General features: G+C 49.2%; 1 pseudogene across 2 annotated transcripts in view; it reads left to right on the top strand.

The window, feature by feature from the left end:
* LOC721553 (SH3 domain and tetratricopeptide repeat-containing protein 1 pseudogene) overlaps positions 1-22,727 on the top strand; it is a 38,820-nt pseudogene that overhangs the window by 9,699 nt on the left and 6,394 nt on the right. For both annotated transcript variants that reach the window (XR_013415868.1, XR_013415869.1), the window contains exons 2-4: positions 11,399-11,440; positions 13,001-14,516; positions 19,709-19,858. The product of XR_013415868.1 is annotated as an SH3 domain and tetratricopeptide repeat-containing protein 1 pseudogene, transcript variant X1 (transcript). The remainder of the gene's footprint in view (positions 1-11,398; positions 11,441-13,000; positions 14,517-19,708; positions 19,859-22,727) is intronic.

Raw genomic sequence — 22,727 nt, 5'->3', positions numbered from 1 at the left:
TAAATGGGTACTAATTAAACTATTGAATGACTTTAGTATGGATTGAATGACTTTGCTCGGGCCTCGTTTTTAATTTCCTTCATTAGAGAGAAAAAAAAAATGCAGGTTGAATATCCCTCATCCAAACTTCTTGGAATCAGAAGTGTCTCAGATTTTTTTCCTTTTTTGGATTTTTGAATATTTGCATTATACCTGCTGGTTGAGCATCCTGAATTCAAAAATCCAGAGTCTGAGCTGTTCCAATGAACATTTCATTGAGCATCACCTCGACACTCAAAAGTTGAGGATTTCGGAGTTTCTGGTTAGGGAGACTCATCCTGTATGGGTGCTGGGTTGTTGCAGGAGTTTTGGACCAGAGGTTGGGTGACTAGGCTTTGGTTTTCGCTTTGTTATTAAACGGGCTGTTTTATTCCATAATCTCAGCTTTAGATTCCCCGGTTGTCAAAGAAGGGAACGGGCCATCTGATGTTTAAGGCCTCTGTTAGTTCTGACTTGGAGACACCTGGCTTCAGTTCATCTTCCTTAGGAGTGGACAAAGAATATGGAAATTTTGAAATCGTTAGTCAACATCTACAGGGTCATTGCAGCCTGGTTTTGGGTAAGGTCATCTTTAGTGAGCCCAGGGAGAAACAGTGGTTTAGCTGTCAGCTGAGAGGGGTAAGCGGTCCTATTAATTTTCCTCTGTGTTAGTGAAAGCATTGTTAAGGGTCACAGCGTTAGTGGAGCTGGCTGGAAAGAGGAGGGGAACTCACTGTTACAGGTTATATTGAATGTCTTTTCAGTCACTAAATGCTTTTTATGATATGTTTTTCAGGATTTCAGTGTTGTATGATTTCTCTGTGTTAAGCACAGGAAATTTAACATCAGCAAAAAAGAATGCTCTTTCTTTTTTTTTCCTTTGAGATGGAGTTTCGTTCTTGTCGCCCAGGCTGGAGTGCAGTGGCGTGATCTCAGCTCACTGCAACCTTGGCCTCCTGAGTTCAAGCGATTTTCCTGCCTCAGCCTCCCGAGTAGCTGGGATTACAGGTGCCCACCAGCATGCCTGGCTAATTTTTGTATTTTTAGTACAGATGAGGCTTTGCCATATTGGCCAGGCTGTTCTTGAACTTCTGACCTCAGGTGATCCTCCTGCCTCGGCTTCCCAAATTGCTGGGATTACAGGCATGTGCCGCCACGCCTGGCCTTGAATGTTCTTTCTATGGGAATTTACAAAAGCCAGCTTTTGAGTCTAGTGGCAGAAAACCTCTTCATTGTTTAGCTGTGCTGTGAGCTTGGAGGGCTTCAAGCCCAGCTGAAAAAGCTGTAGTATTCTATATCAGTTGGCTGTCTTGGAACTTAATGAGCACTGGACTGGAGTGATACTGTCAGAGTTCATGAGCGGTTTGAGGCTCTCAAAGCCTAGATACTGGGGTTGCCCAAATACCTCAGCTGGACTCACTATTTCTCTCGGGAGTCGGGGGGTGGAAAATGCTGTGGTCTTAACTCTGCTCTTAATTTTACAGTGCTGTTATTAATGGTAAGAATGATTTCATACGTTTGCATTTTGCTTTGTAACTCACAGAGAATTTTAAAATCTGTTATCTGATTTTATTCCCTCAGCAGTTCTGTGAAAAAGGTAGAGCACTTTCATATCTTCTGTTTTTCCATGATTCTCTTGTGGCTCACAGAAGCTAAGAGCCTTCACCAAGGTCATAGGGTGAATGAGTTGCAGAGCTGGGAGTAGAGGCTCAGGCTTCTAGTGACCCTGTTTCTTCCTTGATAGCTTGCTCTGGTGGCGCTATGCTCAGGTAACTGCGCATGCTCGGTTTGGTCTTTTGTAAATCCCTGCCCCATTTCGGGGGAAGTTCTTGGGAGGCTTCTATTCATTTTGGAGCATTTAAGTATCTTGTCCTCTCTCCCTCTTCCCAGATGCATGGGCATTTCTGCAGGCCCCCAGGCTGGCCCTTGTGCGTGGGGGCGTCTCCTGTCTCCACGTTGCTTGCACGCCCCGGGGCCCCCTCGTGCCTGCCTCCACACTGCAAGCTGTTTGGTAAATGTTACTAAGTCAGCATCGTTGTTTTCTAGAAATGGGACGGGGTATGGATGCCACGTTCTTTTCTGTGTGAAGTCTGCGATTGTATCATCTTGCCTTCCCCGTGTGTGCTCCTTGAGGGTGTCGCTGTGCTGCGGTCATCTGTGTTCCCTAGGGTGCCTCCCTTGGAGTTCGGGCGGTAGTAGACATGCAGTCAGTGTTCACGGCCTGAATGAGAGGAAGGCCAACAGAGCCATTAAATCTGGAAAATGACAAGTGAGGGAAAGGAATTTTTATTGAAGGCATGTGAAAAAGAAATCTTTTTAGAAAAGTTGACCTGTTTCTCAACTAGAGTTGAATTTCAGCTCAGAAAAGCAGCTGTGTGCCCAGAGGGATTTGGGATTTCAGTTTGTGACGGATGAATTGAATTTGTTGTTGTATGAATGTATTATCCTTTTGTGGTTTTGTTAGGCCTTTCTCCCAAATGCAATCGATTTTTCTATAAAAGTCACACTTCCTTTTTGAGAAGTGTAACACTAATTGTATGGGATGGTCTCCCAAAAGATTACCTGCCAGGAACCAAACACACTGCCTGAGACTCACAGCCCCTGGTTTCTGCCTGTGCAGCTGCAGGGCAGAGAGGCACGCTCGAGCTGAAATCAAGACGCGTGTCTGCATCTTCTCTTTCTTGACTAATGTTTCGTCTCTGAGCTGGCCTGCCTTCAATGTCTAGGAGCTTGGTGGGTGTAGACACATTACGGTATGGAGGAGGGATATGGTGTTGCCACAGCCAGGAGACTGGCTGAAGTCTCTGTTCTCTTCCTGCTCACTGCTCTGACTTTGTATGAGTCACATTTGTAGGGCTGTGCACAGCGGCTTACACCTGTAATCCCAGCACTTTGGGAGGCCGACCTGGGAGGATCTCTTGAGCCCAGAGTTTGGAACCAGTCTGGGCAACATGGTGAAACCCCATTCCTACAAAAAATAAAAATTAAAAAATTAGCCAGATGTGGTGGCTCCTGCCTGTAATCCCCGCTACTGGAGAGGCTGAAGTTCGAGAATCACTTGAGCCTGGGAAGTCGAGGCTGCAGTGAACCATCATCACGCCACTGCACTCCACTCTGGTCACAGCAAGACCTTGTCCCCAAAAAAACAAACAAACAAACAAAAACTCATTTGTAATAGTGGCAGTAGTTAACTTTTGAAAGTTTGAAGAAAAGTTTCTAAATAACCTGTGACCATGGACAACTTACTTAGCCTTTCTATGCCTCAGTTTCCTCATCTATGAAAAATGAGAGAATATGGTACTGATCTTACAGGATTTCAATGAGAACTAGACGAGATCAAACTCAGAGCCTGGCACCTCGTGAGTGCACACTCAATGTTATTTCAACATTTTAGAGGAAAAAGAATGCTAATGGGTCACTATGGCTAAACATAGTCTATCACTGGCGTTACTCATGGTATTGGAAGGAAGTTGAATTCCATATAGATAGTGTGATGGAGAAAGTATTTTCGGCATTGGCAGGATTTATTCAAAGAACAAAGGATGTGTCTGTCCTGTGTGGAGAGCCGTTTCCGCTTGTTTCTTTAAATGTTATGGGAAAAGCACTCGACCTTGTGCTCTCTGCCGGACAGCTTCAGTCTCCGCGTATTGATTTGGCCAATGGTCGCTCGCCATCATCATGGCAGCAGCAGTTGAAGGGACAGCTTGTCTTGATTTGCATTTTTGGGTGTTTGTGCTATTTATAGACAATTAAGACTTGGAAGCCTGTTTATGGCAAGCTGGTAAATTCAGCAAAACATGGAAAAACCTGTTAGCAGAGTTTGCACGTGTGCAGGCACAGAGCAGCCAAATAAACACACAAGTTTTCCTGTATTTTAAAACTCTCTGAAAAAAAAAAAAAAAAGACATTAAACCATTGCCCAGATGGCTTATAGAGCTAGAGCTTTTTCCTTGAAGTACGTGAGTATGACTGTCAGACATCTGAAACCCCAAGCCATCTTAAAACATCATTTGGATGCTACCCCCTCTCTGCCCTTTTTTTCCATTTGTAAGGGACAAGGATCCAGGAAGGAAAGTATTAGTTTACAAAGGCTTTTGTTACAATTAATCGTTCATGTTCTTTCTTTTGGTATCTTATTCTCTGTTTACATTTTTTTTTTATTTTTACATTTTTTGAGACAGAGTCTTTCTCTGTCACCCAGGCTGGAGTGCAGTGGCACGCTCTCGGCTCACTCCAACCTCTGCCTCCCAGGTTCAAGTGATTCTTGTGCCTCAGCTTCCTGAGTAACTAAGATTACAGGCGTGTGCCACCACGTCCAGCTAATTTTTATGTTTTTAGTAGAGACAAGGTTTCGCCGCATTGGTCAGGCTGATCTTGAACTCCTGAACTCAGGTGATCTGCCTGCCTCAGGCTCCCAAAGAGCTGAGAATACAGGTGTGAGCCACCGCGCCTGGCCGCTGTTTCCATTTTGTAACACTAGCGTCACCCCAGTGTAGGGTGGCTAGGGGTATTCTTCTTTCCTGTTTCCTGGTGTATTTTCCTCTATAGCGTTGATCACTCTTTAACATACTTTTTGGTTGTCTGTCTCTACCTACAAAAATATATGTTCCCTGTTATATCACCAGTGCCTGGCACGTAGATAGTCAGTCAATATTTGTTGAATGAATGAATGAATGAATGGGCTGAAAGAACCTTATTCTTTCTTCTGTCACTTCACACCAAATGCTTTTGGAAAATGCTATGTGAACAGGGATCATAAGCAGCAGAGGTTACACACATGGCTGTGGGATAGCCCATCATCCTCAGATACTTGTCTGGAAGGAGGTGGAGTACATGAGTAGAAATGATACAAGATAACTTCTTCAGGAAATCAGCCAGGTGTCACAACTTTTCACATAGGCGTGTGATGTTAGTGTATGTGTGTATGAAGAGCTGTCGTGGCCTAGAATCACGGGCCTTTAGATCCCTTGTACAGATAGAAAAGTAAAGGTGGAGGCCCAGGAATGCTGTAGGCCACCGAGGTAGAGTCCCTGTCTATCCTTCTCAGTGTCCGGTCACTTCTCAGTGCACTCCCCTCTTTACTGCTAAAGCCACTTTCCCTGACTCTGAATGTGTAACCACGAGGGGGAAAATGTCCTCCAGGCTCACAATTTGTGGAGAAAAAGCCCAGCACCTAAAATAATGTTCACAAAGTTTGTACCTAGAAAACGTGGCCATTTCTATCATATCTTTGAATTTCCCTCTTTCTCATACATTTTATAAACAAGACAGTAGAAGGAGATTCGTGAACAGCCACTTTAGAACAAGGGGGAAAAAATCAAATCTAGAACATTCCAGTTTCTGTTTTCTTCTCAGTTTAGGGCTGAGGCACTTTAGCTTCCTGTCTAAGGGACTACTCAAATCTGATTAGAAGCCATTGTGGGCTGGTAATTATCCGTAATTTTAGGAAGACAGATGCAGCACCAACTCTATTCTCTGATAGTAGGCTTAAGAATTTTAAATTTGCATGGCAGGAGAATCAGATGGTGAGGTGGGATAAGCGTTCAGATGCTTGGTCATTGATAGCTTTTTACTTCCACGTATCACATGGGGATTTGGGACTCGGGAAGCCCGCTGAGAACTGATGACTATCTGTCCCCTGAACAGCTGGGGTCTTTTTCATCCTGAGCTCAGAAAGATTGCTCCTACTGCAGCCAGGGAAGACAGGTTGTTGGCTGGTTAGAAATCATGGCAGGTTATTTTCTCCACCCGCAGTTCGCAGTTGAAAAGCAGAGCTATCAAAAAGTTGTCTTCTCTGTTGTATTTCAAATCTGGGTGTTTAAAAAATTATGTAAGCAAATTAAGCATTTCTGTAATGGTAGTTGTGTGTGTTCTTGATGCGAATGAGAGGTGCATTCCCTTGTAAAATCTCTGGGACTTTATAGGAGTATGTGAGCCTTAGAACAAAAGTTGGTTTTCTAGATGATCACGTAGATATGATGCTGAGCACTAGACAAAGATGTTGATTGAAGCGATTTAAAAAAAATTTTTCTGAGTTCAGATTTTACACCAATATTTAGAAAATCAGCAAAAGAACTTGGAGGAATGTTCTCAGGCATCCAGTTCAGCCCCCTGCGCACATTGTCATAAAATCCGAGTGTGTGTACAGGGAGACGCATTCCTTTCTGTTCTCATCACTGGTCCTTTCCTGGCTCTGCACCTGCCTGTCATGCGCGTCTGTGCGAAGAGACCACCAAACAGGCTTTGTGTGAGCAATAAAGCTTTTTAATCACCTGGGTGCAGGCGGGCTGAGTCCAAAAAGAGAGTCAGCGAAGGGAGATAAGGGTGGGGCCGTTTTATAGGGTTTGGGTAGGTAAAGGAAAATTACAGTCAAAAGGGGGTTCTGTGGCGGGCAGGAGTGAGGGTCACAAGGTGCTCAGTGTGGGAGCTTTTTGAGCCAGGATGAGCCAGGAAAAGGAATTTCACAAGATAATATAATCACTTAAGGTAAGGACCCGTCATTTTCACTTCTTTTGTGGTAGAATGTCATCAGTTAAGGTGGGACAGGGCATTTGCACTTCTTTTGTGATTCTTCAGTTACTTCAGGCCATCTGGGCATATACGTGCAAGTCACAGGGGATGCGATGGCTTGGCTTGGGCTCAGAAGCATGACATTGCCCTCTTCCCGACTTTCCCTACCTTTTCCCTCCTGTGCGGTTCTCTCACAAAGTGAATGGCCTCAGCCACAGCTTCTCTGCAGCTGCATCAGACTGTGGCGACAGGAGTGGTAGCTCCTGCAGGGCCTGCTGTCCCCACGGAGCCCAGTCTTGCTTGCGGCTGGAACCTGGTCACCATTTGCACCGAAAGTATGTAATTCTACAGAACGAGAGCCAACATGCTGGGAATGGAGGTGTCTTTATCACGGTGCTCTGCATATTTTAATCTTGGGTAGAAAGTATGGAAAAGTATGTGATACCTGTGGTTTGATGTCAGAAGGACGTTGTGAACTTGATGTGGACTGAGGATGTTCAGGTGCAACAGGCACCCTGGCTTCATTAAATGAGACTTCCCCACCTCCCTGCCAGGCATGCACAAGTGTATGGCCACATCTTATGTGTCATCCTTATCTAGAGTGCGCCTTGTCATGCTTAAAGTTCCATGATGATATTCTGCCTCATAGAGTAGGTCCCAAACCGCATTCAACACAGAAATATACTCTTGCTATTATACATAGAAAGGGCTTTCATATACCAAGCGGGAGAGCAGTCCTAAAATCTGGGCTGGAATCACAGAAGGAAGGTTTGGGAAGCAACAGATTCCCTACTCCAAAGCTGGTTTTTGATGAACCTAGAAACAGGACCAAGAGAAGTGAATTTCCCTAAGGCCCTGACAGTGTCTCACGGTAGCATTTGAACCTAGCAGTTTCTTGACCTATTTCTTTAAATGATTAGTCATGCTTCCTCTGATTCCTATATAAACGTATTCCTCATTCATTCTTTTGTTTCAGTGAATTATTGCAGTGCTACCACGTAACAGTATTGGAGTCAAAATGTGGCAGTGTTTATCCCTTTCCAAGGTTTTTAGTTGCACAGTTTGTCAAAGTTGTGCTAACAGTTTCTTGTTGGTTGCAAGGTGTCCTTTCAGAAGCCAATTGTGTGGTGTATTGACGTTGATTGTTGGAGGTAGTTTGGTTAGAACGTACTTCGAGTGGCTGGCGTGGGCCTGGGGAACAGTGACAACTGCCTGCTTCATGGGCAGAGATGAAGTAATTGCTTCCTGGGAAGTACCATCCTCCTGGCCACACTCTCCAGCCCATTTCGTTTGTGTTGGTTTCCTCGCATCTGCACGTTTCTGGCTTCATGTGAGTCTCATTTATTGTAGCATATGACTTCAGGCTGTGGGGAAGAATGGCCATTTTAGCACAGAGATGCACACAAAGGAACAACTGGCTAAATGTGAGTGAAGACATTCTTAGAGGGGGTTTCATTTTTTTTATTCTTTAACAGGCAGTCTGGGAAGCATTCTGGACATGTGGCCTGCGCTGTCACAGTTCCTCCCTGCAGGATCCCAGATGTTTGGAGATTGTAGTGATAACTGTTATCATTGAGAATGTCATTCTCACAGGCTCTAATAAGTCAGGATTTATTCAGTGTTAATTTGTTAAAGACAACTGTATTTCTAGCCAAATCCATGTGAGACGTTTCTCCTGGCAGTGTTGCTGGGGGTATTCCCGTGGCTTAGTCACTGATACACGTCTCAGTCAGACCTGATGGATTCTTGACCCCTTCCTTTCTTAATTTTTTAATTTTTATTTTTAATTTTTGTTTTTTAAGAGCATAACCCCTTAGGTGGCCACCATGAATCTCTGGTGTTTTCAGTTGGCTGCAGCCTATTTGCCGTCTCTGGTTCAAACATATTCGAAGCCTGATGATGCTTCCCTCGGTTGTTCTTCTGCTGTGTGACCTCCGCGCCCGCAGGGTTCAAGAGTGTCAGAGCTGGGAGCCACCTTCACAACTACCAGGGTTTCCAGAACCTCCTTTATCTAGCCCTGGGGACGGAAGAGGTGTCATCAGAGTCGGAGGCTTATCAGGGTTACATGCCATTGATAACAAATGAGGAGGTTTTCTTTTATATAAGGGGAGCTTCTTATAATGTGCTTTAGTAGGGTAAAGAAGCTTTTGAGATTTGCTTTCTCTGGAAAGATAATTTGTGATCCTGCTGTTGCTTTCAACAAAAATATAATTTGCATACCAGTGCATGTTGTATTACTGAGCACTGGCTGACAAATGGTTCTTAACTCATCATTCACTCCGCCACTGTTTCTTGAATGGCATATGTGTGCCAGCTGTAGTAGGAACTTGCTAGGCTCTAGGACTAACCCTTATGAAATAGGGGTCCTGGGGGAAGCAAATGCATATAACTATAAACGTTTGAGGGGATATCAGAGGGGTGCCTATAGGTACAAAACTTTGTTCATTCATTGTCCCATCTAGGAGGTTTTGTGTCTTAGCAGCGTGTTCCATAGCAACCCATCCCTCTATCAAAATATTCATCATATTATTTTGAAATTCTCTGCTTAGGTATGTGTTTTTCTGACTACGTTTAGAACTGGTTAAGGACAGGCTATGGGGTATGTATTATATATATCTACACACACACATATATTTATATATATACACATTACCATTGTAAATATACTATATATTTATATATATACTCATATATATATTTCTCCCTCTCTATATATACATACACACCACACACATATATATACACACATATATATGAAATACACACGCACACACACACACACACACACACTTCTACTGCCAAGCACAGAAAGTCAATACTAGGCAAGAGTTCTTTTAGTGTTCATGAAAAAATAGATGTGTTAGTTGAGAGCGTCCTTAAGTTGCCAGGGGAAAGACAGGATGGATTCACAAAGGGAGATAGTGTGTTTTTTTTTCCTTTGTTTAACTCTTGAATTCGAAATAATCCAGACTTATGGAAAAGTTGCAAAAATAGTACAGAGAATTCCCATATACTCTTCCCTCAGATTCCCCAAACATTTCACCCCATTTGTACTTTCTTTCTCTGTGGATATAATTTTTTTTTCTGAAATGTTTGAGAGTGGAAGGTAGCATGCAGGCAGGGTGAAAGGCGGAAGGAGAGAGGTGGGTTGGGAGGCTTTTTTTTTTTTTTTTGACCTTCTGAGATGGCGTTTCACTCTTGTCACCCAGGCTGGAGTGCAATGGCACGATCTTGGCTCACTGTAACCTCTGTCTTCTGAGTTCAAGTGATTCTCCTGCTTCAGCCTCTGGGATAGCTGGGATTACAGGCGCCCACCACCATGCTTGCCTAATTTTTTGTATTTTTAGTAGGAGCATTGCACCATTTTGGTCAGGCTGGTCTTGAGCTCCTGACCTCTGATGATCCACCTGCCTTGGCCTACCAAAGTGCTGGGATTACAGGCGTGAGCCACTGTGGCTGGCGATTGGGAGGCTTTTGCAGTAACCCAGAGCGCTATGATGAGGGCTGGACCTGGTTGGAAATGATGAGAAAGGTGAGAAGTGGTTAGGTCTGGCATATATTTTGAAAGGAGAGTTTAAATGGGTTGGATGACAAGAGAGAGAAAAAGAAGTTTTAAGGATGATGTCAAGGATTTTGGCCTGAGTAACTGGAAGACTAGAGATGCTGTTATTGGGATCGGGAAGACTATGGGAGGAGTGGGTTATAGCAGGGGGAATCAAAAGTGTGTTTTCGGCATGCTAAATTTGAGGTCCAAAAAGGGATATCAAGAAGTGTTGGCTGGGCGCGGTGCCTCACGCCTGTAATTCCAGCACTTTGGGAGGCTGAGGCGGGCAGATCACCTGAGGTCAAGAGTTCGAGACCAGCCTGATAATTATTAAAATCGATCATTGATGTTTACTAACTAATCATATTATTGCTCCTAATACTGCAGGGGGTGTATACCTACCTGTGATGTTGTTCCTAATATCCAGGGACAGAGAGCATGATTTTAGTTTTAATATCACAGTAGGTGTACACTCACCATGTGAAACTGATCCTAATATCCAGGGGGGTAGAATATGACATGACTTCCAACATAGCAATGAATGGACAGCCACCTGGTGATATTACTCCTAATATACACAGAAGAAGCGTATGATATTACTCCCAATATCCCAGGGAGGGTACAGCTCTTCTGTGATATGGTTCCTAGTATCTGGAGGGGGAGAGGATGATAATAATTCCAGTATCACAGGCTGTGTTCACCCGCCCTGTGATATTGTTATTAATATTCTGGAAGGGAGAGGATGATATGATTCCCCATAGAGCAGGAGGCGTACACCCAGCCTGGGATATTGTTCCTAATATCCATGGAGAGGAGAGGCTGATGTTACTCCCAATATGGCAGGGGGTGTACATCCACCCTGTGATATTCTTCTTAATATTCCAAGGCTGAGAGGTTGATACTACTCCCAGTATCGCAGACACCGTACACCCCCATGTGATATTCTTCCTGATATCTGGAAGGGGAGAAGATGGTATTAATCCCCATATCGCAGGAGGTGAACACCCACTCTGTGATAGCTTTCCTAATATGCAGAGGGAGAGAGGATAATATTATTCCCAATATTGCAGAAGATGTACACGCCCCCCCATGATATTGTCCTTAATATTCCAAGGCACAAAAGACGATGTTACTCCCAATATCGCAGAAAGTGTCCACCCCCCAGTGATATTGTTCCCATGATCCAGGAGGGAAGAGGATGATATGACTTTCAACCCCTGCACCCTGCAATGCTCTCACCCTGCAACACCGACACCAGCTCAATCTGACATGGGACCAGAGGTGCTGGCTGGGGGTGTTCATTGCTTCTCTTTTCTCCCTTGCCAGACTCAGTAGAGGAAGCTGAGACCGAGCAGCCGCAGGAACAAGGTAGGTTTTGCCCGTGGCTCAGGCTTCCTCTGGTTATGAGCTGGGTCTTGGAGTAACACTGGGAGAGGGGACAGAGCTGAGTACAGTGGGCATTGGATGTGGCTGTCACCCCTCTGTGGTGTGGGCCGGGGACTTGAGGGACATCGCCTGAGGTGGGCCTGAACCTCCCGTCTACTCTGGCACTGGAGGCCGTGGGGTCCCACACTTCTTCCAATGAACATGCTGACCCCTGCCTGGTCACCGACCGAGGTGGGACATCCTTTCCACTGCTGGGGCCCACATGTAGCTGTGGGTTCCTTCTTCATGACCTGGAGAAGCTGCAGTTCACCCTGTGCTCCGCCTCAGAGATGGGAGGCCACACTGCCCTCAGCGGGTAGCAGAATGCAGAGCTTTAGGTTGCAGGGGCTTCAATTGAGGTCCCTGAAGGGTCTGCTCCTTCCTGAGGGGAGCCAGTGGGGAAGGGAAGGCAGTTGTAGGTTTGCCTCAGGGAGGGGGTGGTTCCACCCTCTGCCAAAGACACTGGAGCAAAGGCACGTGGCTCTCCAGCTGCCCCAGAGGCCAGGGTAGTGGCTGGGAGGGGCTGTGTGCCTCTGCCGGATTGGGGAGATTTCTTAGCTAATCTACTGTAGTCAAGTCAGACATTTGCCTCTAAATCATATTTATTTATTTTTTTAATTCCAAGGCTTTACAGATGAATAAGGAGGCAGTTTGTACTGAAAATATTTTTTACATGTGAGCTTGAAACACAGAGTCTGTTTAAATCTAGTTTTTTCCTTCCCAGTAATGCCTCCTTTCACCCCAGGTTTTCCAACAGGAAATGCGCTTGTTTGCTCACCTCTGGGAGGGGGCTTTGGCTAGGAATCCACCAAAGCCAGCAGGCACCAGTGGGCTGCTGGAGCACGCTGGCCTTTGTTAACCCTTTAGGAACTGTGGGCTTCAGGTTTTCAGACCATTGAAGGTGAAGGTGGCCACAGGGGCCTGGAAGCTTTCCCATCCTTCCTGCAGCGATGGTCCGTTTCCCTGCACGGAGCTGAGTACATGGGTACAACAGCCCTGTCCTGTGCCATCGGTGGCTTTACCAATTTTGCATAGCAGCTTTTGAGCTGATCAATAGCTCTGATTGGCTGTTGAGGATTTCATGGATTCCTGTACCCCACCGGGGGGCCCAATATGCTGACAAAAGTTACATTTGTAGTTGTAGTGCTGCATATACATGGGTCCAGTTAGAAGGCTTTGATTCTTTCTAAAGGGAAAGGCATCTCTGAGGGATCACTGAGCTGACATAGTCTCCTAAAACCATGCTGTGAGGTGGGCGACAAAGCAGGACAGGAGGGTGATTTTGTAGGAGAGTCGGGCCACGGGCCTGCGTGTTCTCTCTGTCTCCATAGTGCCGGAGTTCCTATGTGCTCCAGGCCCGGGTTTGCATTGCACATAATTCTCAAGGGCTCATGGCAAGCTGTGCCAGGGACACAGAGAGGGGGGATGTGGGGACCTTGTCCCCAGTGGACCAAGGACTCAATGCTGAACTCTAATCTGTCTAGGTGTTTTTGTGACTTGCAGAAATACCTCCACCTTGCCTGGGCCTGGAGCCACAGGCGACCCTGCCGAAGGTGAAGAATGTTCTAGAACAATGCAAGACCTGCCCAGGCTGCCCCCAGGAGCCAGCATCCTGGGGTCTCTGTGCGGCATCCAGCAACATGAGCTTGCAGGACCCCGAGGAGCCTTCCTTCTTCTTGGAAGCTGAGGATGACTGGGAGGACCCAGAGGCCCTGACCTCACTGCTGTGTTCCTGAACGCCCCCGGGTACAAGGCCAGCTTCTGTGGCCTGTACGGTGTGGCATGGCCATGGCTGAGCGGCATGTTCTGCAGCTTTAGCGACGAGGAGGAGCTGACTGGGCGCCTGGCACAGGCCCGAGGGGTGGCCAAGAAAGCTGGCCTCTTCATGGCCCTGGCCAGACTCTGCTTCCTCCTGGGGCGGCTGTGCAGCAGGAGGCTCAAGCTGTCCCGGGCCCGGGTGTACTTGGAGGAAGCACTGGGGTCCCTGGAGGGCAGCTTTGGGGACCTGTTCCTGGTGGTGGCTGTGTACGCCAACCCGGCCAGCATTTACCGGAAGCAGAACGGGAGAAGTCTACACAGGTGGTTCCCAAAGCCATGGCCCTGCTCCTGGGGATGCCGGGTCACATCTGCAGCACCGAGGTGGAGGAATAGCTCCTGCAGCTGGCCCTGCAGCAGATGGTGGGTGGCCAGAGCCTGCAGGCCGCGGCCCGGGCCTGCTTCCTGCTGGCCAGGCACCATGTGCACCTCAAGCAGCTCGAGGAGGCCCTGCCCTTGAGGACACAGGACTCGCTGGCCGACTCGCTAAGAAGCGTGAACCTGGTGCTCCAGAACGCCCTCCAGCCCCACAGCCGCCCCACCCAGACTTCCCACTACCTCAGGCGAGCGCTGGCCTCCCTAACCCCGGGCACAGGCCACGTGCTGCGCGGCCTTCTCCACGCCAGCCTGGCCCAACTGTACAGCCACCGTGGCTATCACGGCCCAGCCATCACCTTCATGACACAGGCGGTGGAAGCCAGTGCTGTTGCCGGAGTCTGTGCCATCGTGGACCCCCTGGTGGCCCTGGCCTGGCTGCACGTGCTTCATGGACAGAGCCCGGTGGCCCTGAACATCCTGCAGTCTGTCCAGGATGCAGTGGTGGCCAGCGAGGACCAGGAGGGTGTGATTGCCAACATGGTGGCCGTGGCTCTGAAGAGGACAGGCCAGACGAGGCAGGCAGCTGAGGGCTACTACTGCGCCCTACGGGCGGCTTGGTACCTGGGCCAGCGGAGGAACCAGGCAGTGGTGCTGGCCAACTTCGGGACCCTGTGCCTGCTCTGGGGTGCCAGAAGGCTGGCCCAGCACTACCTCCTGGAGGCCGTGCGGCTGTTCTCGAGGCTGCCCTGCAGGGAGTGTGGCCAGGACTTCACCCACGTGCTCCTGTAGCTGGGCCACCTCTGCACCCGCCAGGGCCCAGCCCAGCAGGACAAGGGCTACTATGAGTGGGCCCTTCTGGTCGCCGTGGAGATGGGCCATGTGGAGAGTGAGTGCCCCCGTTCCCCCTGTGCGCCTTCCGGGGCCACTCAGGTCAGGGCACACCTGGGGTTTGTGATTCGGAAACAAGTGGTGGTTTTTCCACCATCGAAAGTGCTGAGTCATGGCCAGCAGCAGATGTTGGCAAGCGCCCTGGAGACAGGCGGTTCCCATGCAGGGCCAGGTCCTCTGTGCCCTACTGAGGCAGCCAGCTCTTCCTGGTTTGCCCAGGGACCATCCTGCCTTGAGCATGGAAAGTCCTGCTTGCTGGGAATCCCTAGACATAACCCTGGGATCAAGGCAGGCTCTGCTGCGCTGGGACTTGGGGCCCCTCCATGAGCCAGGCCCTGACACCGGTTCTTGTGCCCGTGTGATCTGCTTGGTATGTTGGCAGCCTGCGCACCTGTCATCCCACTTCACAGGGGACAGGGGGTGGGTGATTGCCCAAAGCCGCAGAGCAGTTCATGCAGAGTGTGTCAGGCCCCACCCACAAATGGGGCTTGTGGAGTCCTCGGGTGGCAGGGACTGAGTGTGGGAATGGGAGCTTCAGGCCAGAGAAGCCACAAAAGTGTGAGTGGCGTGATGGCGGGGCACCAGTTGGCCCCGGGTTAGGGAAGCCTCTTTAGTGTGGGACCAGAGGGTTGAGAGGATTTAGTCAAGTAATAGGTGGTGGGGGAGGGGCTGGTGGTGTAGCCTGTGTGAAGCACCAGGGATGAGCGAGTGGGGGTGAGTGAGCGGGAGTGTGAGCGGGGATGAGTGAGTTGGGGTGAGTGAGCGGAGGTGTGATGGGGGTGAGTGAGCGGGAGTGTGAGCGGGGATGAGTGGGTTGTGAGCAGGGGTGCGTGAGTGGGGTGAGTGAGCGGGAGTGTGAGCGGGGATGAGTGGGTTGTGAGCAGGGGTGCGTGAGTGGGGGTGAGTGAGTGGGAGTGTGAGCGGGGATGAATGGGGTGTGAGTGGGGGTGAGTGAGCGGGAGTGTGACCGGGGATGAGTGGGGTGTGAGTGGGGGTGAGTGAATGGGGTGTGAGTGAACAGGAGTGTGAGCGGGGATGAGTGGGGTGTGAGCGGGGATGAGTGAGTGGGGTGAGTGAGCGGGAGTGTGAGCGGGGATGAGTGAGTGGGGGTGAGTGAGCGGGAGTGTGAGCAGGGATGAGTGGGGTATGAGCGGGGGTGAGTGAGCAGGGCTTATGCAGGGAGGTGCAGAGTTGGGAGTGGGTGGGTTGGGTGCTGGATGGTGAGAAGCTCTTCTGGAGAGCTAAGCAGGGCCTGGGGCCTCAGGCTGTGGCTTGGCCTTTTCCCCAAGAGCACTGGGGAGCCATCGGGTGCTATCGAACAGTCACTGCAGACTGAGCAGTGAACGGACAGTAGGTGGGCAGGGCTGTCTGAAATCTAGGCCGCAGAGGATAGATGAGGAAGTTGAGTCCAGGAAAATGGCTGAGTCGAGGGATACTGTTGAGTCCCCTCTGTCTTGCAGGGCTTTGTCATGGCATCGTGAGACCACTCAGAGGTGCCTCCTGTGGCCTGGGCCAGAGCCCCAGGGGCTGTGACCAAACCTGCCCATTTCCCAGCACAGGCCTGGCACCCACTCCTGGCCCTAGGAGGGATGAGATTTTGGAAAGGACCGTGTGAAGGGGCCCTGGTCCCACATATCTGCCCAAGGAGGGGTGGGGGGTTCTGACCCAGGCTTCTTCCCCAGGGGCATTCTCTGACTGGAAGGAGACCCTCCAGGAACCCAGCGCCCCAGCCCCCACTGCAGCCTCCGGTGGCTCCTGGCACAACAGCCTGTGGCACCTCCTCCTACGAGGCCCTCCCCGGCGTGCTGGGGGATTCAGACTTGGAAATGCAGGCCAGGGAACGGGGATCATGCTTCCCTGTCTCCCCACCCTGAGCTGAACAGTCGAGGAGACCGAGGGTGCCGCTGATACCCCACATGCTTCCTTGGGGTCATTTTTGAGTCACTTTCGGTAGTTTGTGTCCTTCTAGGAGTGTGGCTGTTGTGTCTGGATGGTCTGATTTCTTGGTGTACAATTGTTCGTAGTGTTTTCATGGAATCCTTTTATTTCTGTCAGGTCGGCAATAATGTTTCCTCTTTCATTTCTGATTTTAGAAACTTGGGTTTTTATTTATTTATTTTTATTAGGGATGGGGTCTCATCATGTTCCCCCAGGCTGGTCTTGAATGCTGGCCTCAGCGATCCTTCCACTTCCGCCTCACAAAGTGCTGGGATGACAGGCGTGAGCCATGGTGCTCAGTCTCTGATTTTAGTCATTTGTGTCCCGTCTTTCTTTTCTTGGTCAGTCTGGAGAAATATTCGTCAATTTTGTTATTATCTTCAAAAAACCCACCTTCGGTTCTGTTGATTATCTCTTTTGTTTTTCCATTCTCTGTATTTTTACTTCCCATTTCCACTCTCACATTTATTATTTTCTTCCTTTTATTCACTTTGGGTTTAGTTTTTTTTCTAGTTTCTCAAGGTGGAAGGTTAAGTTATTGACTTGAGATTTTTCTTCTTTCTTTGAATGTAGACATTTACAGTTATAAATTTCCCTTTCAGTGCTGCCTTAGCTGCATCTTGGAATTTTTGATACGCTGCGCTATTTTTTTTTGTTTGTTTTAAAGACAGAGTTGTGCTCTATTGCCCAGGCTGGGGTGCAGTGGTGCAATCTTGGCTCACTGCACCTTCTACCCAGGTTCAAGCCATTCTCATGCCTCAGCCTCCCGAGTAGCTGGAATTACAGATGTGCACCACCCCACCTGGCTAATTTTTTTTTTTTTTTTTTTTTTTTTTTTTTTTTATAGAGCGAGACGGGATTTCACCATGTTTCCCAGGCTGATCTCAAACTCCTGGACTCAAGAGATCCTCCCGCCTCGACCTCCCACAGTGCTGGGATGAGAGGCGTGAGCCACTGCGCTGGCCCGGACTGTGCATTTGTTTGCATTCTTCTCAAATTAGTTTTCGGTTTCCCTGATGGTCTCTTTGACTCACTGGTTGTTTAGGAGTGTGTAATTTCCACGTATTTTTGAATCTCCCACATTCCTTCACTGTTGATTTCGAGTGTTCGTGCCAGTACAGCTGAAGAACACCTCTGCTTTGGTATCAGTCCTTCTCCATTCACTGAGGCTCATTTTGTGACCTGGCACATGGTCTGTCATGGGGAATGTCCCATGGGTGCTCGAGAGGACTGTGTATTCAGCTGTTGTTGGGAGGCGTGTGTGACAGATGTCCATTCGGCGTACCTGGTTTCCGGTGTTAATCTCCGGAACGTTTCTCACACTAGAAAATCAGAAGCTTTTGACCGTTCCCAGCGCCCTGGCTTTGGGAGAGGCCAGTGAACCTGTGGGTTTGGAGCCTGGTGCCATGAGAGAAGCATGTGTGGGAACGCCAGGGGCCGGCTTTGAACCCCATTCCCCCAACATGATGCTGTGTGTGGCAGACATGACGCTTGGCTTTGCTCTCTCAGGGTTCCATCTGCGACAGGGGCTACTTGTGCCCCTGGCCTCATCAGCTCAGGCTGAAGGCGGCCCTGGTCCTGGCCAGAGGGGCTTTGTGAAGCAGAAATAGATGGCCTGGTGCAGGGGCCGAGCCTGGCCAGGACCTCGGCCCTGGGAGTTGTAAAGAAGGCCGGCCTGTACCATGAGCATCTGCATCAAGCTGTGCCCATGTCACGGTGTGCTCGGCGTCTGCCCTGGCACGGGTGCATGGCCTGTCTGCACTCAGGCTCCCCGCCTATGGGGCCCAGGCTCACAGAGGTATGAAAGAGGCAAGCACGGCACCGGGGTCTCCGAGCCCAGCCAGCCTCGCTTCGATGCAGGGAGACTAACGTCTTCCATTTTGTCCTCTGCCCAGGCCAGCTGCAGGCCGTCTAGCGGCTGTGCTACTTCTACAGCGCCGTCATGCCCAGCGAGGCCCAGTGTGTCATCTACCACGAGCTCCAGCTCTCCCTGGCCCGCAAGGTGGCCAACAAGGTGCTGGAGGGGCACATCCTGAAGACCATCAGTCAGCTCTACCTGTCCCTGGGCATGGAGCAGTAAGGGCTGGCTTTGCAGTGGTAGAGGTGGGGGCAGGCAGGGCAGGGAGAGGGGCACAGGGAAGCTGGCCCAGGGCGCCAGCAGCCCCTCTCCTTTTGATCATTTGGTTCTTTGGCATCAGATGCTTTGAGCTGGTGGGCCTGGGGTTGTTCCAGGGCTGCTGCTGGCCCGTGAGTCCCAGCTTGAGCCTCCCTTGTTGGGTCAAAGGTCATCTCATCCCCAGCAGAGGCAGTACATGCACTCTGGGCTGTTCTTCCTACTGTGGTGGCTTTTGTCGTCTGACCTCTGCCTGCCCCGAATCTTCCCTCCTGGCCTTCATCTGTCCCCTTAAATGTGACCACAGCAGCCACCTGTGGCTTCTCTCCCACAGAAGACAGAGCCAGTTGTGTCACCTGCTTCCCTGGGGCACGGTTTCCAAGGTCTCACGTCCCATAAGTGGCCTACTCGGCTTCCCCCAAGCATCCTGACCTGTTGGGGTAACCATGGCCCTGGCCACCCCACCCATAGGGCCCAGTGACATTGCTGCAGTCATACCCCCTCGAGTGTTGGACTTACTGAGAGAGCAGGGAAGGAGCCAGATTCCATGGCGACCCAGGAGACTGGCTCCAGTCTTGGCCTCAGGTTCACAGAAGGAAATGGGCCAGTGTGCTAGAGCCATGCTTCTCAAAGTGTAGTCCCTGGACCAGTAGAGCAGCATCCATGTCACCTAGGAGTTTGTGGCAAGTGGGAGTTCTAGGGCCTGCCCCAGGCCTGTGGAACCAGAAGCTCTGGGGGCAGGGCCAGCAATCTGTACAGACCGGCCTCCGGGTGACTGTGATGCCTGCACACCTTGGGAACCATCGGCCCAGATAGCCTCTGAACACTAACGGCTCCTGGTGCATCTGGAGAAGACACAGGCCATGTCTGGGAGGCAGGGGAGATGGACTAGCACACTCCTCCTGCCACAGGGCAGCATGATGCTCGATTCCCTCAGAAGGATGTCCTTCATCTTTTCCATGCCGTGTGTGTTCACCCTGGCCCTCCCAGCAGCCTGGGAAGGGCAGAACACTGCACACACGAGAGGGCCGTTCCCAGTCCCCACATTCCAGGTTCATCTGTCACCAGACCCACGGGTGGAGGCAGACTGGTTCCAGGAGGATGAGAGCCCTTGTTCTGACACCTGTGTCTGATTCCAGGGCCTACAAATCTGCTCTGGACTACACCAAACGAAGTCTGGGGATTTTCATTGACCTCCAGAGGAAAGAGAAGGAGGCGTATGCCTGGCTGCAAGCAGGGAAGATCTATTACATCTTGCGGCAGAGCGAGCTGGTGACCTGTACATCCAGGTGAGTGGCAAGGGATGCAGGAGGACCCCTGTGCTGTTCACTCTCTGTCCATCCACCCATCCATTCATCCTTCCATCATTTATTTACCTGTTCATCCTTCCATCCATCCATCCATCCATCCGTTCTTCTGTCCATCCATCCATCATCCATCCATCCACCATTCATCCATCCTTTTATCATCCATTTATTCACCCGTCTATCCATCCATTCATCTGTCCATCCACCCATCCATTCATCCTTCCATCATCTATCTGTTTACCTGCTCATCCTTCTATCCATCAATCCATCATCCATCCATCCATCCATTCTTCCATCATCTTCCCATACACCTGTGGGTCCTTCCATCCATCCATCCATCATCCATCCATCCATCCATCCTTCCATCCTTCCATCATCCATCCATTCATCTGTTCGTCTTTCCACGAATCCATCCATCCATCCATCATCCATCCCTCCGTCCATCCATCTATCATCCATCCATCCTTTTATCATCCATTCATTCACCTGTCCATCCATCCATCCATTCACCTGTTCGTCCATCCATTCACCTGTTCGTCCATCTATCCATCCTTCCATCTATCTTTCCATCATCCATCCAACTGTTCATCCTTCTATCCATCTATCCATCCATCATTCTTCTGTTCACCTCTTCGTCCATCCATTCACCTCTTCGTCCGTCCATCCATCCATCCTTCCATCCATCCATCCTTCCATCCATCCATTCTTCTGTCCATCCATCCTTCCATCCATCCTTCCATCCATCTTTCCATTATCCATCCAACCATCTTCCATCCATCCATGATCCATCCATTCACCTGTCCATCCATCCATCCATTCATTCATCATCCATCCTTTTATCATCCATCCATCCATTCACCTGTTCATCCATCCCTCCATCCATTCTTCCATCCTTCCATCATCCATTCACCTGTTCATTCTTCCATCCATCCATCATCCATCCATCCTTCCATCATTCATCCACTCGTCTGCTCATCCTTCCATCCATCCATCCATCCTTCTATCATCCATCCATTCACCTGTTAATCATTCCATTCATCTGTTCATCCTTCCATTCATCCATCCATCATCCATCCATCCATCCATTCGTCCATCCATCATTCATTCATTCAGCCACCATCCATCCACCTGTTCATCCATTCATCCATCCATCCTTCCATCATCCGTCCATTCACCTGTTCATCCTTCCATCCATCCATCCTTCATCCATCCATCCATTTATCCATTCATCCATATATCCATCAATCCATCTATCATCCATCTATCCTTCCATCATCCATCCACTCACCTCCTGTTCATCCTTCCATCCATCCATTTATCCATTCATTCATCCATCCATCCTTCCATCCTTCCATCATCCATCCATCTTTCCATCATCCATCCTTCCATCATCCATCCATTCATCCATTCATCCTTCCATCCATCCATCATCCATCCAGCCATCATCCATCCATCTGTCCATTCATCCATCCATCCTTTTATCATCCATCCTTCATCCATTTATCATCCATCCATTCACCCGTCTATCCATCCATTCACCTGTTCATCCATCCATCCGTCCATTCATCCTTCCATCAACCATCCATTCACCTGTTCATCCTTCCATCCTTCCATCCATCCACCTGTTCATCCTTCCATCCATCCACCATTCATCCATCCACCATTCATCCATCCACCATTCATCCATCCATCATTCATCCATTCATCCATTTATCCATTCGTCCATATATCCATCCATCATCCATCCTTCCATCAACCATCTACTCACCTCCTGTTCATCCTTCCATCCATCCATCATTCATCCATCTATCCATTTATCCATTCATCCATCCATCCTTCCATCATCCATCCATTCATCTGTTCATCCTTCCATCCATCCATCATCCATCCATCCATCCATCATCCATCCATCCATCATCCATCCATCTGTCCATTCATCCATCAGTCCATTCATCCATCCATCATTCATCCATTCTTTTATCCATCCATTCACCCGTCTATCCATCCATTCACCTGTTGTTCCATCCATGTGTCCATTCATCCTTCCATCATCCATCCATTCACCTGTTCATCCTTCCATCCATCCATCATCCATCCACATATCTGTTTATCCATCCATCCATCCATCCATCCATCATCTATCCATGCTTCCATCATCCATCCATGCTTCCATCATCCATCCATCCACCTGTTCATCCTTCCATCCTTCCATCATCCATCCTTTCTCCCATCCATCCATTCACCGTTCGTCCATCCATCCACCGTTCGTCCATCCATCCATCATTCATCCATCCACCCACCAATCTACCTATTAATCCATCCCTCCATTCATCTATCTGTCCATTTGTTTATCCACACATTCGTCTATCCACCATCTATCCATCCACATGTACATACATCATCTACCCTCCACCCATCCATACATTATCTACCCACCCATACATACATACAGACATACACACAAAATTCCACCCACCCACCCACCCATCCATCCATCCACCCACCCATCCACCCATCCATCCATCCATCCATCCAAGCATTCATCTATCCGCACACCCATCCATCCATCCATGTGTCTACATCTCCTCATCCATTCATCCATCCATCCACTCATTCCTAAACCACTGCTGAGCACCTGTTGTGTGCCTTTTCCCTCCCTCCAACTGGTTCCCTCACATCCTCCCCCAGTGGCCAGCATCTTCTCCCTGAGGGCAGAGGCGTGGCCCCTCACAGTGCACAGCACCTGCTGGTATACAGCACATGCTCAAATAATGTGACCACTCAGTTAACACACAGAAGAGCTTGCTCCAAGTGACACGTGGCACATCTCCTTACAAAGTGAATCTATCAT

Source organism: Macaca mulatta, chromosome 3 (genome assembly GCF_049350105.2).
Source record: "Macaca mulatta isolate MMU2019108-1 chromosome 3, T2T-MMU8v2.0, whole genome shotgun sequence".
NCBI lineage: Eukaryota > Metazoa > Chordata > Mammalia > Primates > Cercopithecidae > Macaca > Macaca mulatta.
The sequence above is the reverse complement of the archived record's forward strand: the minus strand, read 5'-3'. Positions and strand labels throughout refer to the sequence as shown.